Raw genomic sequence first — 24,651 nt, 5'->3', positions numbered from 1 at the left:
GCGGGTGCGGTGTTGCTTCGCACAATTCCCTCAACTTTCTGTCACCTACACCGCGGGTGCGGTAGTCCTAGCACCGCAGGGGCGGTGTGGCTTCGGCCATGCTTGCTCAAACTCTCATTTTTCATGTCATGCATTCTCCTCTTCATGTCTCACATCGATGACACGGACAATTCTCAAGCCTTACATTTCTCCCCCTCTTAGACAGGAGTTCGCCCTCGAACTCACAAGCAATTAATCATGTAAATGTATACAAATCAGTACAATCAAAACCGAAAGGAAAACTCACATCATATGAATAGCTCGGGATGCCTCCGTCTCATCTCAGACTCTGTTTCCCAAGTTGCTTCCTCGATGCCATGACGACTCCATTGAACCTTCACAAGCGGAATGGTCTTGGTTCTGAGTTGTTTCTCTTTCCGATCAAGAATCTGTATCGGTCTTTCAATATAGCTCAGAGTCTGATCTAACTCGGCTTCATCAGGCTGAATGACATGAGAACTATCTGGCATATATCTGCGTAACATCGATACATGAAAAACGTCATGTATACCAGACAATGAAGGAGGAAGAGCAAGTCTGTAAGCTCGATTGCCAATCTTCTCAAGGATCTCATACGGACCGACGTATCAAGGAGACAACTTTCCACGCTTGCCAAATCTGACAACGCCTCTGAAAGGTGAAATATTCAGAAATACTCTGTCTCCCTGTTCGAATACTAACGGTCTGCGTCTGATATTGACGTACTTCGCCTGTCTATCCTGTGCTGTCTTCATTCTCTTCTGAATGATCTTCACTTTCTCGGTCATCTCACGAATCATATCAGGCCCTAACTCCGGTACCTCAGAGATATCATCCCAGTACAACGGAGATCTGCACTTCTTTCCGTATAAAGCTTCGAACGGTGCCATCTCTATGCTCGTCTGATAGCTGTTGTTGTATGAAAACTCACACAACGGCAGTGAATCTTGCCAACTAGTACCAAAGTCTAGTACTACAGCTCTCAGCATGTCCTCTAAAGTATGGATAGTCCGCTCTGACTGTCCGTCCGTCTGAGGATGATAAGCAGTGCTCAGGTGTAAAGTCGTACCCAAAGCCTGCTGTAAGCTGTTCCAGAAATGAGAAGTAAATCGTGGATCACGATCTGATACGATCGACTTCGGCACACCATGCAATCTGACAACCTCTCTGATATATAACTCTGCCATCTGATCGTGTCGATAGGTCATCCTGTACGGAATGAAACAGGCAGATTTGGTCAATCTGTCAATGATGACCCAAATCGAATCACAGCCCCGTGAAGATCGAGGTAACTTCGTCACGAAGTCCATGGAAATGTGGTCCCATTTCCATTCAGGAACAGACAAACTCTGAAGTAAACCTCCGGGCTTCTTCCTCTCTGCCTTCACCTGTTGGCAATTCAGGCATTTAGACACAAATTCTGCAATGTCTGTCTTCATTTTCTTCCACCAGAATTGTGTCTTCAAGTCATTTTACATCTTTCTGCCACCAGGATGAATGCTGAACCGACTACAGTGTGCCTCTGACATGATCTGTCGTATTAAATTTGAAACATCTGGCACCACTAGACGGTTATTCACATACAGAACAGAATCTCTAACCTGATACTCTGATATATGACCAGCTCTGACCATATCAATCGATTTCTGAACACTCGGATCGGTTCTCTGCGCTTCTTTGATTCTCAACATCAAATCTGGCTCAATCTGAATCGCAGCAAGTCGCAACGGTCTACTCTCTGTATCAAATGTCAATCCAGACAAGCAACAATCTTCTACTAAACTCGATACACCTATAGTCGACAAGGAAAGAGCACATACCTTTCGACTCAAGGCGTCTGCCGCTGCATTTGACTTCCCTGGATGGTATTTGATCTCGCAATCAAAATCTTTCAGCAGATCAAGCCATCGTCACTGCCTCATGTTCAACTCTGACTGAGAAAAGAGATACTTCAAGCTCTTATGATCGGAATAGATCTCAAATTTCTCGCCATACAGGTAATGACGCCAGATCTTCAAGGCAAAGACAATCGCTGCCAACTCAAGGTCATGAATCGGATTACGAGTCTCGTGCGGCTTCAGCTGTCTAGAGGCGTACGCTATTACGTGCCCTCGCTGCATAAGAACATATCCAAGCCCTCTGTGAGATGCATCACAATATACAACGAACTCACCTGTACCTGAAGGAATCGTCAAGACAGGCGCACTAGTCAGCCTCTTTTTCAACTCTACAAAACTAGCTTCACAATCTTCAGAGCACACAAATGGCATATTCTTCTGGGTCAACTGAGTGATAGGCTTCGCTATACTGGAGAAATCTCGGATAAAACGACGATAATACCCGGCTAGACCCATGAAACTGCGTATCTCAGGCACAGAAGTCGGTCTCGGCCAACTGATCACAGCCTCAACTTTACTCGGATCTACAGCAATACCATCTCCAGATATAATATGCCCCAAGAAGACAACCTGTCGCAACCAGAATTCACACTTGGACAGTTTGGCATACAACTGCTCTTTTCTTAAAGTCTTCAATACGATCCTCAGATGATCTGCATGCTCAGTCAAACTCTTCGAATACACCAAAATATCATCGATAAACACAATTACAAACTCATCTAAATATCTCTGAAAAATGCGGTTCATCAAACTCATAAACACCGCAGGTGCATTCGTCAAACCAAAAGGCATAACAATAAACTCGTAATGCCCATACCTGGTTCGGAATGCAGTCTTCGGTATATCAACATCTCTAACTCGGAGCTGATGATACCCTGATCTCAAATCAATCTTCGAGTATACAGAAGATCCCTGTAACTGATCAAACAAGTCGTCGATGCGAGGCAGAGGATACTTGTTCTTCACTGTTGCCTTGTTCAACTGCCTATAATCAATACACAGTCGCATCGAACCATCTTTCTTTCTAACGAAAAGCACCGGAGCACCCCACGGTGATACACTGGGTCTGATATATCCCTTGGACAAAAGATCTTCCAACTGTGCTTTCAACTCTTTCAGCTCTATCGGTGCCATCCTATACGGAGCTCTCGAGATAGGAACACTGCCTGGCACAAGATCAATGCTGAAATCAACCTCTCGAACTGGAGGCAACCCTGGAATCTCCTCAGGAAAAACATCTGCAAACTCGCAAACCACTGGCAGATCTGCCAATGCTGGGCTCGACTTCAGTAAATCTACTGAATATACGAGAAAGCCCTCTGCTCCTCTCTGAAGTAATCTACTCATAGTCAGAGCAGATACTAAGGGAATCCGAGATCTGGAACCCTTGCCGTAGAATTTCCACTCATCTGTCATGTCGGGTCTGAATCTGACAACTTTGTGGAAACAATCTACAGTTGCCCTGTACTTGGTCAACATGTCTATACCAACTATACAATCAAAATCAGCTAACCCAAGTACTACACAATCAAGATCAATCTCATGCCCCTCAAACTGAAGCATACAGTGTCGAACAGTAGTCACAGATATCAAACCACTTCCTAACGGAGAAGCTATAGACACTACCGTAGACATCGACTCAACAGGCAATGAATGTCTCAATGCAAAATGTTCAGATATGAATGTATGAGATGCACCCGTGTCTATCAACACATATGCAGGATAACCGTAAAGAAAACAGCTACCTGCAATGACGTCATCTGGTGCCTCCTGCGCCTGCTCCTCTGTCAGGGCAAAAACACGTGCCTGCTGTCTGGGAGGCTGACTCACCGTCTGACTACCTCCTGGTCTCTGCTGGGTCTGTGTGGAGGGTGACTGAAAGGAGTGTACAGAAGATGCCTGTCTCTCCATCTGTGGCACTGGTGCGTATGATCCTGTGCTCTGGAATCGTTGTGCACCTCTCTGTGGACAAACTCTAGCGAAGTGTCCCTGTTGCCTACAGATGTTGCAGCGTCCCAGAACTCCTTGACACTGCTTCGTGGTATGTCTCCCTCCGCTCGAACCACAGTATGCGCCACTATAATCTGACCCCTGACCTCTCTGTCTAGATCCACTCGAACTCGATGAACTACTCCTAGATTTCTTAAACTGTTTGCCTTTAGCCTTCAGAAATTCCTTCTTGCCACTACCACTAGCTCCGCTGTCAAAACGAGGAGGAGGTGGTGGAAACTGTACGGTAGTAGGCTGTGGCGGTCTCTGCCCCTGAACACCGTAGGAAGCCCCTCGCTGCCTCATCAAGCCAGCCTCTGCTCCCTTCGCTCGGTTCAGTGCCTCTGAAAAAGTACTAGGCCGGCCCGTGTTCACCAAGGTAAAGACATCGGGGTTCAGCCCGTTGATGAACTGATCGGCCACTGCCTCGTCGTTCCCGGCCACATGCGGTGCAAATCGAAGCAACGCAGAAAATTTAGCAACATACTCCTCGATGTTCCACTGTCCCTGCCTCAGATTCGCAAATTCAGCTCCTTTATCTTTTCGGTAGGAAACGGGGAAGAAGCGCTGATAGAACTCATCTTTGAAGACTTTCCAGGAAATGTCAATGCCTCGGTGCTCCAAGGCTCTCTTCGTAGTCAACCACCAGCTCTTGGCAACCTCTTGCATCTGATGCCCTATCAGTTTCACACGTCGCTCATCAGTATATGCCAAAGACTCAAACAACATCTCGAATTTTTTTTAGGGATTGTTTTGGGGTTTGATGTGATGATTTAGTACGATGATTAAACGATGTCAAGTTCCGAGAGATTTAAAACGTCATAAGGAAATTTCTCATTTTGGGTCTGAGCATGACTAATATTTCTAAGTTATGAAAGATAAGTGTTTGAACTCATGTTAGTACGTGAAGCAGTGGCCCCAACCGAGATCCAACGATTCCCTCAACGCCAAGTAAGTATGTTCGACATGGAAAAGAAAATATTTTATGTTTTTGAGGTATGCTAAATGTCTTGTGGCCAAATTATGAATGGGTTTGGAAGTCCGTGAACGTGGCCGAGGACCTCTCCACCCCGGTAAAGATTGGAAAGCGGTAAAGTATGACCAGGGACCAATCCACCCGGAAAACATGACAGGGGATCTCATGTATGTGGTAGTGGATTTTCCCTCTCAGCTCAGTACTGTGGTTTAGTCTGATTAGGCGCATTTATGTATGGGTCACTTGCTTTGAAATATATCTCTACACAAGATGATGTTATGTATGCTCAAGTATGTATGATGCAAGTATATTTAAGAAAAGTTTTTTGGCGATGACACGTCTACGTTTATGCTACTACGTTCAAGTTTCAAGTATGTTTATGCTATTGCATTCAAGTTTCAAGTATGTTATCCATATTTTAAAGATGCATGTGGTTTTATTATGTAGTACTTGCTATCTCCAGTTTATACATGTTGATTCTTTAGACTCACTAGACTTGATCGATGCGGGTGATGATGACTTTGAGGAGACGAGGGGTGGGGACCAAGGAGCCGGCTTGGTCTGGACAAGAGGCTAAACCCGAGGACCACCCATGTTTTTAAGAAATTATGCAATGTTTATTGTTTACGATATTTAACAAGTGTTTTTAGCAAACTTTATTTGTGATATTTTCGTTGCAAATATTTTGAATGATCTGTTTATTGTAATCGCAATTTGAATGTATCTATTTAATTAATAAAATTTTTATTTTTTCGCAAATTTTAAAGTAGTTTAAAAGTACGGTACGTTACATAGGTGGTTCAACCTCTTATGCCATAACCAATTTTTAGAAGATTTGGAAGCTATAAAACGAACTGGTGCAAAAGTTAGATCAGTCCAACTGACTTTATAGGTTTTCCCACAATGATTGCCAGTTAGGATGATCTCATCAGTTGAGTCTCTAACTGTAATGCCCGAAATTTATATTCTGTTAATCTGAGGTTATTGATTTTGAATTTATTTATATAAGGACCACTCCGAGATACGATTTGGAATAGCATGAGCATTGTTGTGTGCGAGGACTGAAGGTCTCGCGCATATGCGCGGAACCGATGCACGCATATGCGCGAGACAGGCAGAGAACCTCGCGCATATGCACGGAGACAGAACGCGCATATGCGCGGGCATGGCAGAGGACTTCGCGTTTTTGCGCGAAGAGAGGGCGAGCATATGCGCGAGTACTTGAAGTGTGATGCGTAGAAATCAGTAGGTCTTGCGCATATGCGCCGAGGGAGGTCGCGCATATGCGCGAGACGCGCAGTGCATAGAGTTAGCCACATGTACTTTACCATGCATGATATATATATCAAATGATTTCATTTCCTTCAGAATTTGGAGAGAAGAAGACCGAGGTTCCTTAGAGGAATTTACAAATTATTGATTTTGGAATTTGAGTACGCAAGATCCATCCGTCAAAATTTAAATCTGAGCAAATTTCTGTGATCTCCTCGACAAAGGCTTCACACAGACGTAAGTTTTATTATCTTTTGTTATGAATCGATAATATGATATTGACGGAATTAGATATGATTAATATATGGTGTTCTTGAGATATTAGACATCGTATAATCAAAACTGGATTGAAGAAGTGAAATCATATGGAATTGTTATAAGTTTCAGAATCGAATTGAGTGAGATTATACAGATGTTGGCATTGGTATATACTGATTTTGTATTACCGGTACTTCAAGCTTTTACTGTTATGCCGTTGAAACAAAATTAGATTGAATTCTGATTATATGTGCTATTGATTGGCGTATATGTTGTTATGGTATTCCTCGAATATGTCATTCCAGATTGGTATTGAAGATTTCAAAGACAGAACAGAGCCGAAACTTGAAAAAAGAAAGGTGTAAATCAATGTTAACCGGGAGATACGACTCGAGTTAGATTTGACTTCAGTTTCCCAAAACCACATACTTATTTGTATTGTTTAATACCTTTGAATTCATTGATTGTGTATGCTTATTCTATTGATTTATAGAAAAGCAAAGAATAGAAGATAGATATCAAGAAAGAGTCATGGGTGGATGTGCCTAGTCTTTGGATGAGGTGCCAAGTCTTTGGCGGAAGTGCCAAGACACTGGATATTCGGTTTATATCGATGTTGCTTAGGAGTAGTTTGACTTTTATTGCTGAGATTTGATATAGTATGCCAACGTCTGGAAACCTGGATCCCTAGATTAGAGAAGAGTCAAGTCAGAGATTAAGAGTCAAGAGTTTGACTTATGGTTTATTTCAATTCACATCTTTCAGATTTTGATACATTTTATTGATAATTGTTATATGCTTTTGTATATGTTTATATGATTGCATGTTTACGTTGTTTATACTGGGAATTATATTCTCACTGGAGTTATCCGGCTGTTGTTGTGTTTGTATGTGTGCATGACAACAGGTGAGGCATGATCAGGGTCAAGAAGAGGATAAGAGATCATAATTAGCGTGGAAATCCGGCCCCAAAAGTAGAATAGGTTTCAGCACTTGATGTATAGTGATTGAACCCTAGTTTGACATTAATGTATTTTGTACGAGACTTGTTCTTTTACTTTTGATATTATGTCAGATCGATTATGACATGTTCCGCACTTGTATTTAAAAAAAATAAAAAAATTAGACCCAGTTTATTTACTGATCCAATTATTCCCAAATATGATGAAGAACTAAATTAGCGTCTGGATCCCCACAATAGGTGGTATCAGAGCAGTAGGTTCCTTAGACTAAGATAGAAGCTACTGAGCGGGGTAGATTGAGTTTTCTTCCTCTTTTTTGAATGCTAGCATGTTTTACTGCTTTAATATATGTTACCTGATTATCTGATTTGATTGGTAATATGTATTATATGAGAATGAATCAGAACCGATTCTTTATCAGAGGTAAGATTATCAGAAGGGGACTGAGACAGATTTGTCAGGTTTGATTACTAACACTTTTGATAATCAGATATGCCTCCTCGAAGAATCCCAGAACAGGGTAGTACCTCTGTTAATCCGATGGATGTGACAACAACACTGATGGAAACATTACTGAAGAGATTTCAGCCGTTTAAACCGCTGACTCTGAAAGGCACCGAGACATCTATTGATTGTGAGAGTTGACTAGATGATATTGAGATGCTGTTTAATTCATTGGATTACACTGATGAGCGCCGAGTCAGACTGATTGGGCACCAGTTGCATGATGTTGCGAAGAATTGGAGGTTCACGACAAAGAGAGCATTGGAGCATCGAGGTACAATGATTACTTGGAATATCTTTAAGACTGAGTTTTATCAAAGATTTTTCCCAGTATCATACAGGAAGGACAAGGGAGCAGAGTTTGATAATCTGAGACAGGGTCAACTGAACGTTGAAGTGTCTGTGGCCAAGTTCTCTACCTTATTGCGTTTTGCTCCACACGTGGCTGAGAATGACAAAGTTGTTGCTGATCAGTTCATCAATGGGCTGAATCCTGAAATCTTTACATTGGTGAACACTGGACGACCAAATATTTTTGCAGATGCTTTGAATAGAGCTAAGGGAGCTGAAGCGGGTCTTATTAGACAGAAGGGAGCTTCATATGTTGCCCCAGCACCGAAACAGCAACAACCCTCGACTCAGTTCCACCAACTGCCTCCCAGATTTGAGAGTGGTAGCAGTAGTAGGTGAAAGAAAGATCGGTTGAAACCCAGAGGGAAACAGTTTAAGAAGTCTGGCAGCAGTTCTTCTAGCTCCAGTGGTTCCAGACAGAGTTGTACAGGGGCTTATTTCAGAACTTGTGGCGGAAGACATCCGACCGAGCAATGCCAGGGAGTGTTTGGTAGTTGCAACATCTGTAGACAGCAGTGGCATTTTTCCAGTGTTTGTCCACAACGAGGGTCTCAACGATCCTAGGGAGCTGAATCATCTGGATCAGTGGCACAGCCTGATAGACGATAATCTGCTGTTCAAACGTTCCAACCAGCACCATCCCGGTCATAGCCAAGGCCAGGAGGAAGCCAGACAGTTAGCCAGCCTCCTAGACAGTAGGCCAGGGTATTTGCTTTGACTGAAGAACAGGCACATGAAGCACCAGATGATGTTGTTGTAGGTAACTGTTCTCTTTGTGGTTATCCTGAATATGTATTGATTGATACGGGTGCTTCCCTTACTTTTATTTCTGAGAGATTTGCATTTATACGTGCTTTTCCTGTTGAGTCATTATCTGCTGTGATATCTGTGTCTTCTCCTTTGGGAACATGTATGATATCAGTGAATTCTGTGAAACATTGTATGCTACAATATGATGGGCATGAGATTGAGTTAGACTGTATTGTACTTGGTTTGTCTGATTTTGACTGTATTATCGGTATAGATATGCTGACCAAGTACAGAGCTACCGTAGATTGTTTTCATAAAATTGTGAGATTCAGACCTGATATGGTTGATGAATGGAAATTTTACGGTAAGGGTTCTAGATCCATAATTCTTTTGATATCTGCGTTATCTATGACTCGATTATTACAGAAAGGAGCAGAGGGATTCCTTGTGTATTCAGTAGATGTACTGAAATTGAGCCCAGCATTGGCAGATTTTCCAGTGGTATGTGAGTTTGCTGATGTCTTCCCAGATGAGATTTCGGGGTTGCCTCCAGTCCGGGAGATAGATTTTAGCATTGAATTGGTACTAGGTACAGTTCCTATTTCTAGAGCTCCATACAAAATGGCACCGATTTAATTGAAAGAATTGAAAGATCAGTTGGAAGATTTACTGGCCAAGGGTTACATTAGACCGAGTGTTTCTCCTTGCAGTGCTCTAGCGTTTTTTGTGAGAAAGAAAGACAGTTCAATGAGACTCTGCATTGAATCCCGACAACTGAACAAGGCTACGGTAAAGAATAAATACACTTTGCCTCGTATCGATGATTTATTTGATCAGTTGTAGGGTTCTTCTATGTATTTCAAGATCGATCTGAGATCTGGATATCATCAACTGAGAGTTCGAGATTCTGATATATCTAAGACATCGTTCTGACCCAGCTATGACAATTATGAGTTTATAGTCATGCCGTTCGATTTAACGAATGCTCCAGCTGTATTTATGGGTCTCATGAACAGTGTATTTCATAAGTATCTCGATGATTTTGTGATTATTTTCACTGATGATATTCTGATATATTCGAAGAATATGGTTGAGCATGCTGAACATTTAAGAACTGTATTGAGAACTCTGAAGGCTGAGAAACTGTATGCTAAACTGTCGAAATGTGAGTTTTGGCTTAGACAGGTCATGTTTTTGGGTCATATTATATCTGGAGATGGGATTTCTATCGATCTTTGCAAATTTGAGGCCGTCATCAGTTGGCCGAGACTGACATCGGTGCCAGAGATTCGCAGTTTTATGGGTTTAGCAGGATATTACCGACGATTTATTAACGATTTCTCCAGTATTGCTAAAGCAATTACACAGCTGACTCAGAGAATGCTCCATTTCTTTGGTCAGAGGAGTGTGAGTCCAGTTTCTTAGAGTTGAAGAAGAGGTTAACCAATGCTCCGGTGTTGACTATCACATCAGTTACTGGTGATTTTGTTGGTTATTGTGATGCTTCTCACAGAGGATTGGGTTGTGTGTTGATGCAGCGAGGACATGTTATTGTTTATGCCTCGAGACAGTTGAAGCCACATGAGACTTGCTACCCAATTCATAATTTTGAATTGGCAGCTATTGTATTTGCATTAAAGATATGGCGACATTACCTATATGGTGAGAAGTTTGAGATTTATTCTGATCACAAGAGCTTTAAATATCTATTTTCACAGTCAAAACTAAATATGAAGCAGCGAAGATAGCTTGATTTGTTAAAATATTTTGATTGTGAAATCAAGTACTATCTGGGAAAGTCTAATGCAGCAGCTGATACACTGAGTCGAAAGGTATGTTCTTTATCCTTATTGACGATTGGTGTTTCAAATTTTATTGAAGATTCACTACAAGAAAAATGATTTTCCGCAGCACGTCATCAACAGCGTGCATTGAAAGCACGTTGCGAATACTACTTTTCACGGTGTGCACCCATATGTGCGCCGTTAATAGTGTTGCAGCTGATACTATTAACGGCGTGCATTAAAAGCACGCTGCGGATATTACTATGGACGGCGTGCATTAAAAGCACGCTGTGGATAGTAACTTGATACTATTAACGGCGTGAATTAAAAGCACGCTGCGGATAGTAATATCTGTAGCATGCATTTATGTGTGCTATTAATAAATTATATAAATGACAGTGCACAATAAAAACACGCCGTTAATAGTATTATTAACGACGTGCAAGTTTATGTGAGCTGTTAAAAGTAAATCATTTTTTTAAAAAAAAAATCGTGTTCAGACATTAACGGCGTACAGTAATCGCACGTCATCAATAGTATTATTCACGGCATGCATATTATTAGCACGCTGCGGAAAATGAGTTCGAATTTTACATTAGCGACGGTTTTAGTACAACCGTTGCTAATGTAAAGTTACGACGATTTCAAGGACACATTTAGCGACGGTTTCTTGTGAATCTGTCGCCCATTTAAATCGGCGAAGGTTAATCATAGACCGTCGCTAATAGAGGTACATCGGCGACGAATTAGTAACAAACCGTCGCAATAAATCGCATTAAAAGCACGCTGCGGATATTTCATAGCATGAGTAGCAATAACGATGGTATTTATCTTTTCTCTGATAGATTGATATCTAAATAGTATCTCTGTCTCTGCACCTATATCTCATCGATATGATCGATACTCTGTTGGGATATATGCCTATGGTCGTTGATCAACTAGTTGCATGAAATCTCTGACTATGCATCTATCAATCCAATAATCATTTGAACTCTCTTTTAGGCATTAAACCAAACACTTTGCATACTTTTTTCTTTTGTATTCCCTTTGACATAATTGAGACATAAAATGCCTCTAATATACAACAAAGTGTATTAATACATAGCATAAATGAGAATAACATGTTAAAACCATCGAAACACAATACATATATTATCATGTGAGTACAAGGAAATGAATTCAACTTACTACACTTGGATCACTTGATTCTATTCTCTTGGTACACTTCCTACAACAATAAACCATATATTGCACCATTAATAATCCAATAATCAAACAACCATACCAATAAATCCATAAAACCAACACCATCAACAAACTCATGATTTCTCCCAACACCAAAAACAAAGAATAAACTATACCACAAGCTTACCTTAGCTCCTTGAACCAACAATGACCTTGTTCTCACTACAATAATCCAACAATAATCTTGAATCAAAGAAAGGAAGGAAAGAAATGTAGGAACCCTAGTCTCCCTTGAGCTGCAAACCGAGAAGAGTGGAGAGAAATGAGGGAAAAGTGAACCAACTCATGAATTTAATCACTTAAAACCGTAAAACACGACTCTACTGTTCATGCAATGCGGGTGCGCTAAGCCTTGGACCGCGGGTGCGCTACGCTGTCTGTACAACATCCGAAAATTTGAAAGTGACGACCGCAGGTGCGCCGAGTTCTTACCACAGGTGGACTGCCACCTGAAGCCAACAAAATACTTTGCAACTAAAATCGAATCGCAACGCTGCTTCTCTTCACAATTCGGCAACACTCTCAACAAGAAAGTTGCAACTCTATATCTTATCTAACCAATAAAATTGGCCTCATACCAATTGGCTCAACTTACAACTTACCATGAATTAAACCACAACGACGCTATAATAAAACCACGTAACAAGTATAACCAACAATACTATAAACCATAAATCAAAACTTTTAACATCAGACTATACTTAATCTTAACCAAGTAGTCAATAAACATACGAAATCTTAAACCGTACCGTTCACCAGGCTGGGCTATTACAATCTCCCCTCCTTAAAGGAATTTCGTCCTCGAAATTGATGTCACTGTGCAAACAACTCAGGATACTTCTCTTTCATTTCATCCTCTGGTTCCCAAGTGGCTTCTTCAATCAAATGATTCCTCCAAAGGAATTTAGCAATGCCGATCTCTTTGTTTCTCAACACTTTAACTTTGCGATCCAGAATCTGGACTGGAATCTCTTAGTACGTCAAATTCGACGTCAAATGCAATGGCTGGTGGCGAAGAACATGGAAGGATTCGCAATATACTTCCTGAGCATGGAGACATGAAAGACATTATGAACTCTATCAAGATCTGGCGGTAGAGCTAACCTGTAAGCTCGATCACCAACTCTATCCAAGATCTCAAATGGGCCAATAAATCTCGGACTCAACTTCCCCTTTTTGACAAACCACATCACACATTTAAGAGGTGCTATCTTCAAGAACACATGATCGCCAACCTTTAACTGCAATGGCCTACCTCTCACATCAGCATAACTCTTCTGTCTTGACTGTGATGTCTTCATCCTCTCTCGAATAACAGCAACAACATCAGCTGCCTGTTGGACCAATTCTGGACCCAACATCTTCCTCTCACCAATCTCATCCCAATACAAGGGAGATCTACACTTTCTGCCATAAAGTGCTTCATACGGTGTCATGTCAATCGTCGCCTGGTAGCTATTATTGTACGTGAACTCAACAAGAGGAAATTTGGAATCCCAGCTACCAGGATAATCAATAGTACAAGCTCTGAGCATATCCTCTAAAATCTGAATAAATCTCTCTGGTTGATCGTCGCTCTGGGGTGATAAGTTGTACTGAATGCTAACCGTGTACCCATAGCTCTGTGCAAACTCTTCCAAAACTCTGAAGTAAATCTAGGGTCACGATAAGATACGATCAACACAGGAACACCATGAAGTCTAACAATCTCAGCTATGTACTCTTCGGCATATTGGTTCATGGAATACGTTGTCTTGACTGGGAGAAAATGCACTGACTTGGTCAATCGATCAACGATAACCCAAATAGAGTTATAAAATTCATGCGTTTTAGGTAGACCAGTCACGAAGTCCATGTAATGTGCTCCCATTTCCATTGAGCAATCGGCAATGATAGCAATGTACCAGCAGGTCTCTGGTGCTCAATTTTCACCTGCTGACAAGTTAGGCACTGAGAAATAAACATGGAAATATCATTCTTCATACCTGGCCACCAATAGAGTTTACGAAGATCCTGATACATCTTGGTACCACCTGGATGTATCGAGTATGGCGCGGTATGTGCCTCTCTCAAGACGTCTCGCCGAATATCATCACCAGTAGGAATGCAAACACAGCTTCTAAATGCTATCAAACCATCTACATTCATCCCAAACTCTGAATTACTTCTCTTCTCTCCTCTGGCTCTCAACTCTGTCAACTGTAAATCATTGACCTGCTCTCTATGGATCATGTTCGTCAATGTAGCCCGAATGACCAACGCTGAAAAGCGAGCAATGGTTCCCTAAACCAGCAAAGCTATCTCTTCTCGATTCAAGTCTAACAACAACGAATTCTGAATCATAGAACTCAAAGAAGAACTCGACTTACGGCTCAATGCATCTGCTACAACATTCCCTTTCCCTGGGTGATAACTAATCGTCACATCATAGTCTTTGACAAGCTCTAACCATCGTCTCTGACGCATATTAAGTTCTTTCTGAGAAAACAAGTACTTTAAACTCTTGTGGTCCGTGAAAATTTCACACTTTTCGCCATATAAGTAATATCTCCAGATTTTCAGGGCGAAAACAACAGCTGCCAGCTCTAGATCATGGGTAGGATAATTCTTCTCGTAGTCCTTCAACTGGCGAGAAGCATAAGTTATAACTTTTCCACGTTGCATCAGCACTGCACCGAGGCCCTTCTTTGACGCATCGGTAAAAACAACAAATTCCTCTGAACCACTGGGCAAAGCAAGTACAGAAACTGTCGTCAATCTATCTTTCAACTCTTGAAATCCACTCTGGCATTCAATGGATCACTCAAACTTCACAGTCTTTCTCGTCGAATTGGTTAACGGCAGGGCAATCTTGGAAAAGTCTGCAATAAAACGACGATAATAACCCGCCAAACCAAGAAAACTGCGTACCTCTGATACAGTGGTAGGAATAGGCCACTTCTGAATCGCCTCTATTTTCACTGGATCAACAGCTATACCATCCTTCGAGACAAAATGGCCTAAGAAAGAAATCTGCTCCAACCAGTAATCACATTTCTTCAACTTAGCATACAACCTCTTCTCTCTCAGCAACTGAAGAACAACTCTAAGGTGCTCTGCATGAAGCTCTCTGGTATTGGAATAAATCAATATGTCATCGATGAAAACAATGACAAAGCTATCCAAATACGGCTTGAACACTCAGTTCATAAGATCCTTGAAGACTGAAGGAGCATTAGTCAGACCGAAAGACATCACAAGAAATTCATAATGACCATACATGGTCCGGAAAGCCGTCTTAGGGATATCAGACGCCCTAACCTTCAACTGATAATAGACAGATCGCAGATCAATCTTCGAAAACACTGTAGCCCCTGCAGTTGATCAAAAAGATCGTCTATCCGTGGCAACAGATATTTATTCTTGATAGTCACTTTGTTGATTTCTCTGTAATCAATGCAAAGCCGCAAAGACCCATCTTTCTTTTTGACAAAAAGAACCGGAGCTCCCCAAGGCGAAGGACTCGGCCCAATAAAACCTTTATCCAATAGATCCTGCAACTACGTATTCAACTCTTTCATCTCTGTAGGGGCCATTCTACACGGAGCCTTAGAAATAGGAACCGTACCTGGAACTAGATCAATCTTAAACTCTACATATTTGTCTGGCGGTAAACCCGGAACATCATCCTCAAATACATCAGAGAACTCTCTCACCACATCAATATCATCAATATTCAACTTAACCATTCTATCCATATCAAAAATCGAAGCCAAAAACCCATCACAACCTCTAAACAACAACTTCTTAGCCTCAAGACATGAAATAAAAGGAAGGACCAGCGAAGTACCTGCACTGGCGAGCATACCTTCCATATTGCCATCATCTGAAAATTTCACCGTCTTAGCAACGCAATCAATCACTGCACGATAAGTTGATAGCCAATCCATGCCAAGTATAATATCGAACGCAACCAACGGAATAACAGTCAAATCGTCATAAACCACTCGCTCATCAATTTGAACAAAGTACGCATACACAATAGACGTCGGGCACAACACTTCTCCCGAAGGCAAAACAACATTGAACTGGAGGGGAAGAATAGAAGGAACTAAACCCGAAGATCTCAAAAATAGTTCAGACATAAAAGAATGAGTAGAACCTGTATCAATCAATGTCGTAGCTACTATGGCTGAAATTAAAATAGTGCTAGAGATCACAGAAGAATCATGGTTTATACCTTCCTTCGTCATGGTGAAGATGCGACCCTGCACCTTCTGTTTACTCGATCCTCTTGGACAGTACTTGGCAATATGACCTGTAGTGCCACATCGGTAACAAGTATGAGTACCAAATCTGCACTCTCCCCAATGATTCCTACTGCACTTGGGACACAACGGCTTCTCTGGATAAAATGGAACTGCCGGTGCTTTAGAACTCGGTTCCATCTTTCCTTTCCCTTTAAAATTGTCATTTCCTCTTTGGCTGGAACCCTGACCTCTTTGAGCAATAACCTGCTGCCTCGCCTGTCTCTCTCTTGCAATATCTTTCTCATCTTGCTCGGCTAACAAGGCTTTAGCTACAATCTCTTTAAATGTCACCGCCTTAGACATATTGATGTCCCTTCTGATCTCTGCTCGAAGACCTCTAATGAAATGAGCACCCTTGTCTGTGTCATTGGAGGAAATATACGGGGAAAACAGACAGACCTCCTTGACGAAGCTATAAAAATTCAGTCACCTTCCGAGCTCTAAGTGCATCTGGGAAGTACTTGTCATAGAAAAGAACAGTAAAATCTTGCCATTTCAATGCCGGTACATCAAAACCTACCTTGGTAACATTCCACAAAATGCGTGCAGCTTTGACTAACATGAACACTGCACAACCAATTCTGTCCTTGTCTTCATAGTTTAGATGATCAAATATCGCCTCAAGTGCTTTGATCCACACCAATGGATTAGTGCTTCTTGATAATTCCGGTGGATCCATCCTCTTAAAAGCAGTAAAGATCCCATCGGTTCCAACTTCTTGTGCCACTTGGCCTCTTCCTTGTCCTGTACCTTGACCTGTACCTTGCAAACGGAGCAACTGTTGAATCTGCTCACTATGGACCTTGGCTTGATCTTTCAGTAACTTGCCTAACTCGTCGACAACTCTCGATGAGGAGCTATCCTCACCCTCTGAAGCCTTTCTCTTAGGAGGCATCAACTCCTACAATGTGCTCACATAATACATATCAACCAATAACAATGAATAGATGTAGAAGAAGACATACCCGGACTGTTGAAAGTAAACGAAGTCATATGCATTGGTCCAAAGAACGTTGCTCTGATACCACTAAATGTAACGCCCTTGATCGGTTTTATAAAAATAGCAGCGGAATTTAAAATTTTCTTTAAAAGAAAAAAGGATTTAAAATACATTTCAATATATAATCAAAATATATACATGATCAATAAAATGATGCAACAAAATACAAAATATCATTTTTGTGATCATGTCCAAAATGCTAGCAAAATAGTCTTCTTCCTTCCTTCTCTTATGCATATGACTCCGGCTCCAATCAATGTCCAGATTTGTCGCTCTTATCTGCATCACATGAAATAACTGAAATGAGTATAAAACTCAGCAAGTGGAACTCTTACGTAGCAATGAATACATATCATACTCTGAAAAACATAACTTTGAAAACTTTAAATACCATCAACTCTGAAACATAAATATCATAGCATGAATAGCAATAACGATGGTATTTCTATTATTTCTGATGGATTGATATCTAAATAGTATCTCTGTCTCTGTACCTATATCACATCAATATGAATCGATACTCTGTTGGTGTGACACCCTAAAAACAAAGGTGCATAAATGCATTTTTATTAGTATAAATTTAATTATTTTCACTTTTAAAATTCTATCACATTATTTTTTGATACAAATTTTATTTGTCCAAAGTGTCTAGAAATACATTAAAATACATCACAATATACTTAAAAATTCATCAAGCACTATGAGGTGCTTATTCCAAAATCAAATACCCAAAATATAATAAAATATTATAATCAAACTCAATATATATGTTAATTAATTAATTACAAAAATTATTAAGTTCAATATAAGATAATTAGGTTCAATAATTAGATACACGAATATAATAATATTAAGTTTGGATAAACATGAGATTTTTTTCTATTTAATAAATAAATAAAAAATAATAATAATAATAAAAAATAATAATAAACGGATAAGCATGGAATCGGCTATTTATACCTGAACACTTGTTTATTTTGATTTCAAAACCACCGAGAATACCAGCCGAGAGAAGGAAAGAAAAAAAAAGGGGGAAGAAGGAAGAGGGAAGGAAGGAGAAGAGGAAGAAAGAAATAAGGAGAAAAGCTATACCCTTTCCGAAAAATCCCAATAAATCGCCAACTATTCACCTTATAGCATAAAACAATATAGCACCGGAGGTGAGGCAAGATGATCGACCAAAGACAAGAAAATCAAATAAAGATATTCCGTGAAACGGCGTCGGTATACCATATTTAAGCTAGGTATTTTCGCTTATTTTTCTTATAGCTACACACCAAACTAGAGGTCGAATTTAATAATAAAGTTGTACCTCTTGTTGCATAGATGAGGTACATCCTGTCTGTCATCCCAAAATATTGCCGGAACTAACATTTTCGGAATGCCGGAGTACCTTAGTTAACCATACGACGATATTTAAATCTGGTATCGATCGGTTAGGAATTTGACAAAACTTTCAACTAAAGAATTCAAGATCTTCAAAAGTTACATATGTTGGAAAAAAACAGGTCGCGCGTGGCTGCCGGAAGGCCAGCCACGCGCCGGCAACATCGGCGCGTGTAGCGCACGCGCCGCCGGATCGGCGATTTTCCGACGGCCGAACCGTTCTGGTATTATTTCCGACTTTTTGGCCAACTTTCGTAATGTTTGGATATACCTTCTAATTAATATGAATTTTTGAAATTTAATTAAAATCAACCGGATTAAACTTTGAACAAAAAATAATCTGGAAATGATCAGCTAGTTACTTAAAAACTTCTAACATATAAATATCATTCATAATATATTTTAGGACTTGCTCCAGGAACTCAGAGTATTAATCAAGCCTAAACTGTAAGTTACCAGGTGAGGAAATTACTATTCATTCTTCTATTAAAGCCTTTGGCATTTGGCCTGGAAATTTCAATAGCATTTATTTAATGTTCAAATATCATCCACTGTTCATTTCAATTGATGATATATTTTCTTGCATATTTATGAATGGATTGATATATCATGAATGAATGGAGTCATGGACAACGGATTTCGGTCCGGAAATTGAGTCCACTGGACAACGTGGCTTCGGCCCGAAAAATGAGTCCAATGAACAACGAGTCAAAAGTCTCGGGTATATGGTTCATCTGAACAACGCGCACCGAATATTTCGGTCCGGAGAATGGTTCACCCGGCTCGCAAAAAGTGCTCAATTAGAGCCACCAATGTTAATTTATGGATTTTTCATTTATCTATTATTTCATTGCATATCATTCATAATATCTAAATTGTTATGCATATTATTACGATGAAGTGTTATCTAAAAGCCATATACTTATTTAAACTCACTAAGTCCTCAAAGACTTAACCCTCTGTTTCTTTTCGTCTATTGTAATTTCCAGACACAGGAACCCCCGAATTGGAACAAGAGTAAAATAACTGAAGCTGAAATAAGAGCATTTGAAAGTTGGAATGATCTGTTTATAAATAAATGTTAAACTTCCGCTGTAAAATAATTGTACATATTTGAAATAAGAATGTAAATATTTGTAGATAATCCTTAAATTATTGTAGAAAATATTTAAATTTTTATCTACAATATCTTTCTAATAATAATAATGGTAAAAATAAAAATAGAAGTTCAATAAAGAAAGATTGAAGGTAAATGTGGCACCTAGTAAGGGAATAATTATGATTCCTAAACCGGACGCCACAGAGGTGGTATCAGAGCCTAGGTTTCTTAGATCCTAGAGACAGGAGTCTAAGGTTTATTATAATGTCATACGTTAATCTTTATGTTGTCTTCATAATTGAAATGTTTTCCTTTCAGGATGATGTAGTCTAGTGGGACATCAAAGAAAAAACAAACTATAATCATCAAACAAATGGAGGAAGAAATAGAGAAATTAAGTAAAGAACACTCAGATTTGAAATGTCTAGTGAATATGTATCGAGAGCATTTTGAAACATTTGGAACAACTGAAACTTTTCATGGATTTATCGAAGAACGGATGAGGGCTGATAATCTAGCATGTCAGGGAGAATTAGGTCATGTACTGTATGAAAGAGACCGCACTCTGATATACTTACTAGACATGCATGAATTTTATGACCGAGGTTTGATTAGTTTCTTAATTGGAGTATCACACCCTTCGATCCACATTGATCACTTAATCATGCATGGGCGTGAACTAGTTTATCAATCTATCCACGGAATGGAACCTGGTGTTATCGGTCCATCTTACACAAATCAGACCACAACTCCTCCCATCACTAGCACATTTGAAACCGGAGGTAGTAGTATTCCAGAGTATGTACCAGCCCTTTTTGCAGAATATTCTGGAATCATGAACACAACAATAGATCAAGACCCCTTTATGATAAAAGATTATCTGTTGCAGTCACCGGAAGTTGAATTTCTTCTTGACCCCATGTGGGAAGACTTTGTATTTGGAGTAGATGAACTTATTCCAATGACTCTCCTACCTGAAAGTGAAAATGAAAATGAGCTTAGTTATGAACCGGATCCAATTGAACCACATACATCACAGCCGAATACGGATCAAAATATTACCATGGAAATCACAGGCACAAATGAAGGTTCGAGCCACACAACTTTTATAGATCTCTCCGACGAAGACTGAAGACAATGACTGTTTGACACTAGTATATAACTAGTATTAATAATCATCATCTTTTGTAGGTATGATGATTATCATGGTCATCATTTTTTGTAGGCATGATGACTCAGTTTGCTTGTTTTGATTGTATTTTCTTGGGTATTGTAAATATTTGAAACATGTCATGTTTATAAATAAAACTGACTGTTTACCCTCTGACATAACTATGTACATTCATTACAAGATATGTTCATATTTTACATTTATGTGTTTAGAATGACGTCTTCACAAAATAGTACTCAAGCCAGAATCGGACAAGACATCCCCCCTCAAGATGACCACAACTCGGCAACTGGTGGAAATTCCAGAAACGCTCAACACGATCCCCCCCAAGAACAAAACATACAAAATATGTTTGAAATAATGCATCAATTTGTGCAGCTTTGTCAGCAAAATCAACAACGACCTCATGATCAAACTCAAGAACATCACCTTGAGGCGAATGATAGAGCTCTTGAGCTGCCTTCATTCTCTTCTGAATCAGCTTCACTTTTTTGGTCATATCTCTGATCATATCTGTGGGGACCCGGGCTCTAACTCAATTATTTTGGGATTTATTGGATCTTTGCTCGAAAATGTGGGTCAAAATTTTGCTTTTAACATGAACTCAAATGCATAATTAAAGCATAACATGTCTCTATATTAATTAAACAACATAATGTACATACAAGTCTGTCTAGTACAATCATACGCTAGTGTTTAAATACCAACTACAAATATCAGTAGTACAAGTCTAATAAGCAAACACTAGAAATCTTCAACGCCCGAGATCTCCACGCTATCCTCAACCTCTCATCTAGCTCGAGACCCAGATCCTGCCCCACCTGTTGCCATGCACACATACAGACACGACAACAGCCGGATAACTCCGGTGAGAACAAATCCCAGTATAAAACATGGTAAGCATGTATAGAAACAATCTAAATCATAAAACATGCTATCATGAACATATTCAAAAGTAATAGATTTCATAATCTATGAAATCAAATCAAAATAAGCCTGCAACCCAATTCAGATACACATGAAATTTAAATCAAATCATATAAACATGCTGTCATGACTGAAAGCAATAAACATGGATTCCATAGTCTATGAAACCACATTCATAACCACATGCAGTTCTAGTCAAATCATGTCTAGACTCGACTCAACTATATCTCTAGGGATCCCGGGGTGAATAAGACGTCACTGTCTGTCACCTACCCTCCCAATCGGGGTGACGTACGTCTTATTCCTAGACTTCGGTCATATCTGTATCGAATAATCTACAATAGGAGGGTGTCTGCTGCTATGTAACGATACACCGAACGTCTAGAAGTCTGACTATCTGTCAAACTTTCCTACCTCAAATGCAATGTATAACAATCTGTAAACAAAGCATGTTCATTTCAAAGGATTTGAATATAAAGTCTATAAACAAATCACAATTATATCAAAAGATAAACAATAATCAAGTATGTGATTTTATTGGGAAACTCAAATGAGATCTGATTTGAGTTATATCTTCCCAGATATCACATGAATTATACCTTTGTCGTCCTGGTCTGACGAAGACGAAGTCTCGAAGTCCAATCTGTCCATATCAAGTCTGAGATGACAATATCAAATACACTGTATCAATGTGTAACTCAATTCACGATCTGTTCTGATCAATACTCAACTCAGTATATAATCTGATCAATCTAAATTAACTGATGTTTCAACGGCATACTAACACAGTCTTGTAACTCCGTAAATCACAACATCACTGATATCATATCTAATTCATAACACAGACATATGGTATAATTTCCTCAGTCTGATTCCACAAATATACCGAATAATCTATTCAGAACATATGAGAATAATCATTTCTCCATTCTTGAATCAAGAACAATACCAATCTAGTGTTCAATCTAAATCAATATCTTCAGAAAATCATAACAATTGTATAAACAGTCTATTCGTAAATCTGACTTCGATTATACAATACTTACGGTAGCAAACACACCATATCTGAAACATATACAGTTCTAACAACATCATATTTCCAAAACATCTCAAAACGTAATAAAACTTACGTCCTTGTGTAGCTCGAGTCGAGAGGAGTACGGTACTACGTTCAAATTCGAATTCTGATGAACGGTCCTTCCACAATCGCCAATCAAAAAGGCGTAAGGATTTTCTATCAAAATGTCGACCTCCTTTTCTGAAATTCTGAGGGAAAACGTGTCATTCCTCTGTATATATACTGCATGCACTTCATGAAACGTGGCATCATTTTTCATGCAACACGCATGACCGCGGGTGCGGTGAGTGTAAGGAGCGCGGGTGCGCTCAAGCGGTGATCCTAGCCATTCTCTCGGCAGCTCAGACCGCGGGTGCGCTTCTTGCAAGACCGCGGGTGCGGTGTCATCAGCGCGGGTGCGCTCCGTCTAATACCGCGGGTGCGGTGTGTCTACGGGATTTGTACTTCATTTTCTGCACATGCACCGCGGGTGCGGTCGTGCTAGCACCGCGGGTGCGGTTGTGCAACTTCTAAATTCTAGTTTTCTGACCATGCAACACCTGGTTTCTCAAATCTTTCTTCCCTCATTGCATGTCATGCATTCTCATATCTTTCGAGTCTTACATTAACGAAGATTAACAATCTTGGTTTATCAATTCTATAATTCTTGGGCATTACATTTCTCCCACTCTTAGATCTGAGTTCGTCCTCGAACTCTCAAGAAATCAATTCAGCTATACGAGAAGAAATGTATACCCGAGTTCAACTCGAACTCAACTCTCTAATTCCAGTCTGGAATAAGAATTCATGAAGTATCTTATCATAATACTTCTTAAACTAACTCTGACAGAATCAATCTTGCCATGCGGGTTATACAACATCTGTATAAACCAATTACAGTTCAGTAACCAATGCCAACAGTCATTGTTCAACCTGTTTATCCCAATCAAGGATATATTCAATCTTCAACTCTCAGTACCAAGCATCATCATCCGATGTTGGTTTATCAAATCTGTCATTTCTGAGCTATCTTTATTCCTGTCTGAATCTTCGTTATACGGACTCTGTAGTACTTACTGTACAATGTGTCATCTGTAACGATCTCCGTACTCTTTTGATAGCTATCACCACACAATCACCCATAAGATAATAAAACTTTATGTCAACTAGTGCTAGCATCCATCACTACCACTCTCTGGATATCTTTCAATATCTGGCTAGTACATTCTGACTGTCTGTCAATCTGTAAAAAATCTGCGAGAGAGAGCTCATGATATCTTCTATAATAAGTACAAACTCAATCATAATCACAATCTGATATAATCTACTTAAATGTTCTGTTCTATCTGAACATTTCTTTGACATCGATCTATGTCATTTAGTTCTGTTTGTACGTAATCGGGTACAAACTGATAGATATAGATTGAGTAATCTTTCAATCATAATCATATCATATCTCAATCTAAAGAAAATGATGGTAATTTCATTACGAAAGCCATAGAAATGTACTCCCATTTCTATTCAGAAATATACAAAATCTATAGTAAACTTCTGATTCCTATCTTTCTGTCCTCTTCTGTTAGCAATTCAGACATATCAGTACAATTTCTGCCAACATTTCGGTACAAATTCTGCCATAACTGATTTAATTTGTCTATATCATAACTATCTGTTCGAATATCATACATTCACAATCACTTGAATGAAAACTGAAC

The sequence above is a fragment of the Primulina eburnea genome, chromosome 1, assembly GCF_022965805.1.
Source record: "Primulina eburnea isolate SZY01 chromosome 1, ASM2296580v1, whole genome shotgun sequence".
Taxonomy (NCBI): Eukaryota; Viridiplantae; Streptophyta; class Magnoliopsida; order Lamiales; family Gesneriaceae; genus Primulina; species Primulina eburnea.
This window is presented reverse-complemented; position numbering follows the sequence as displayed.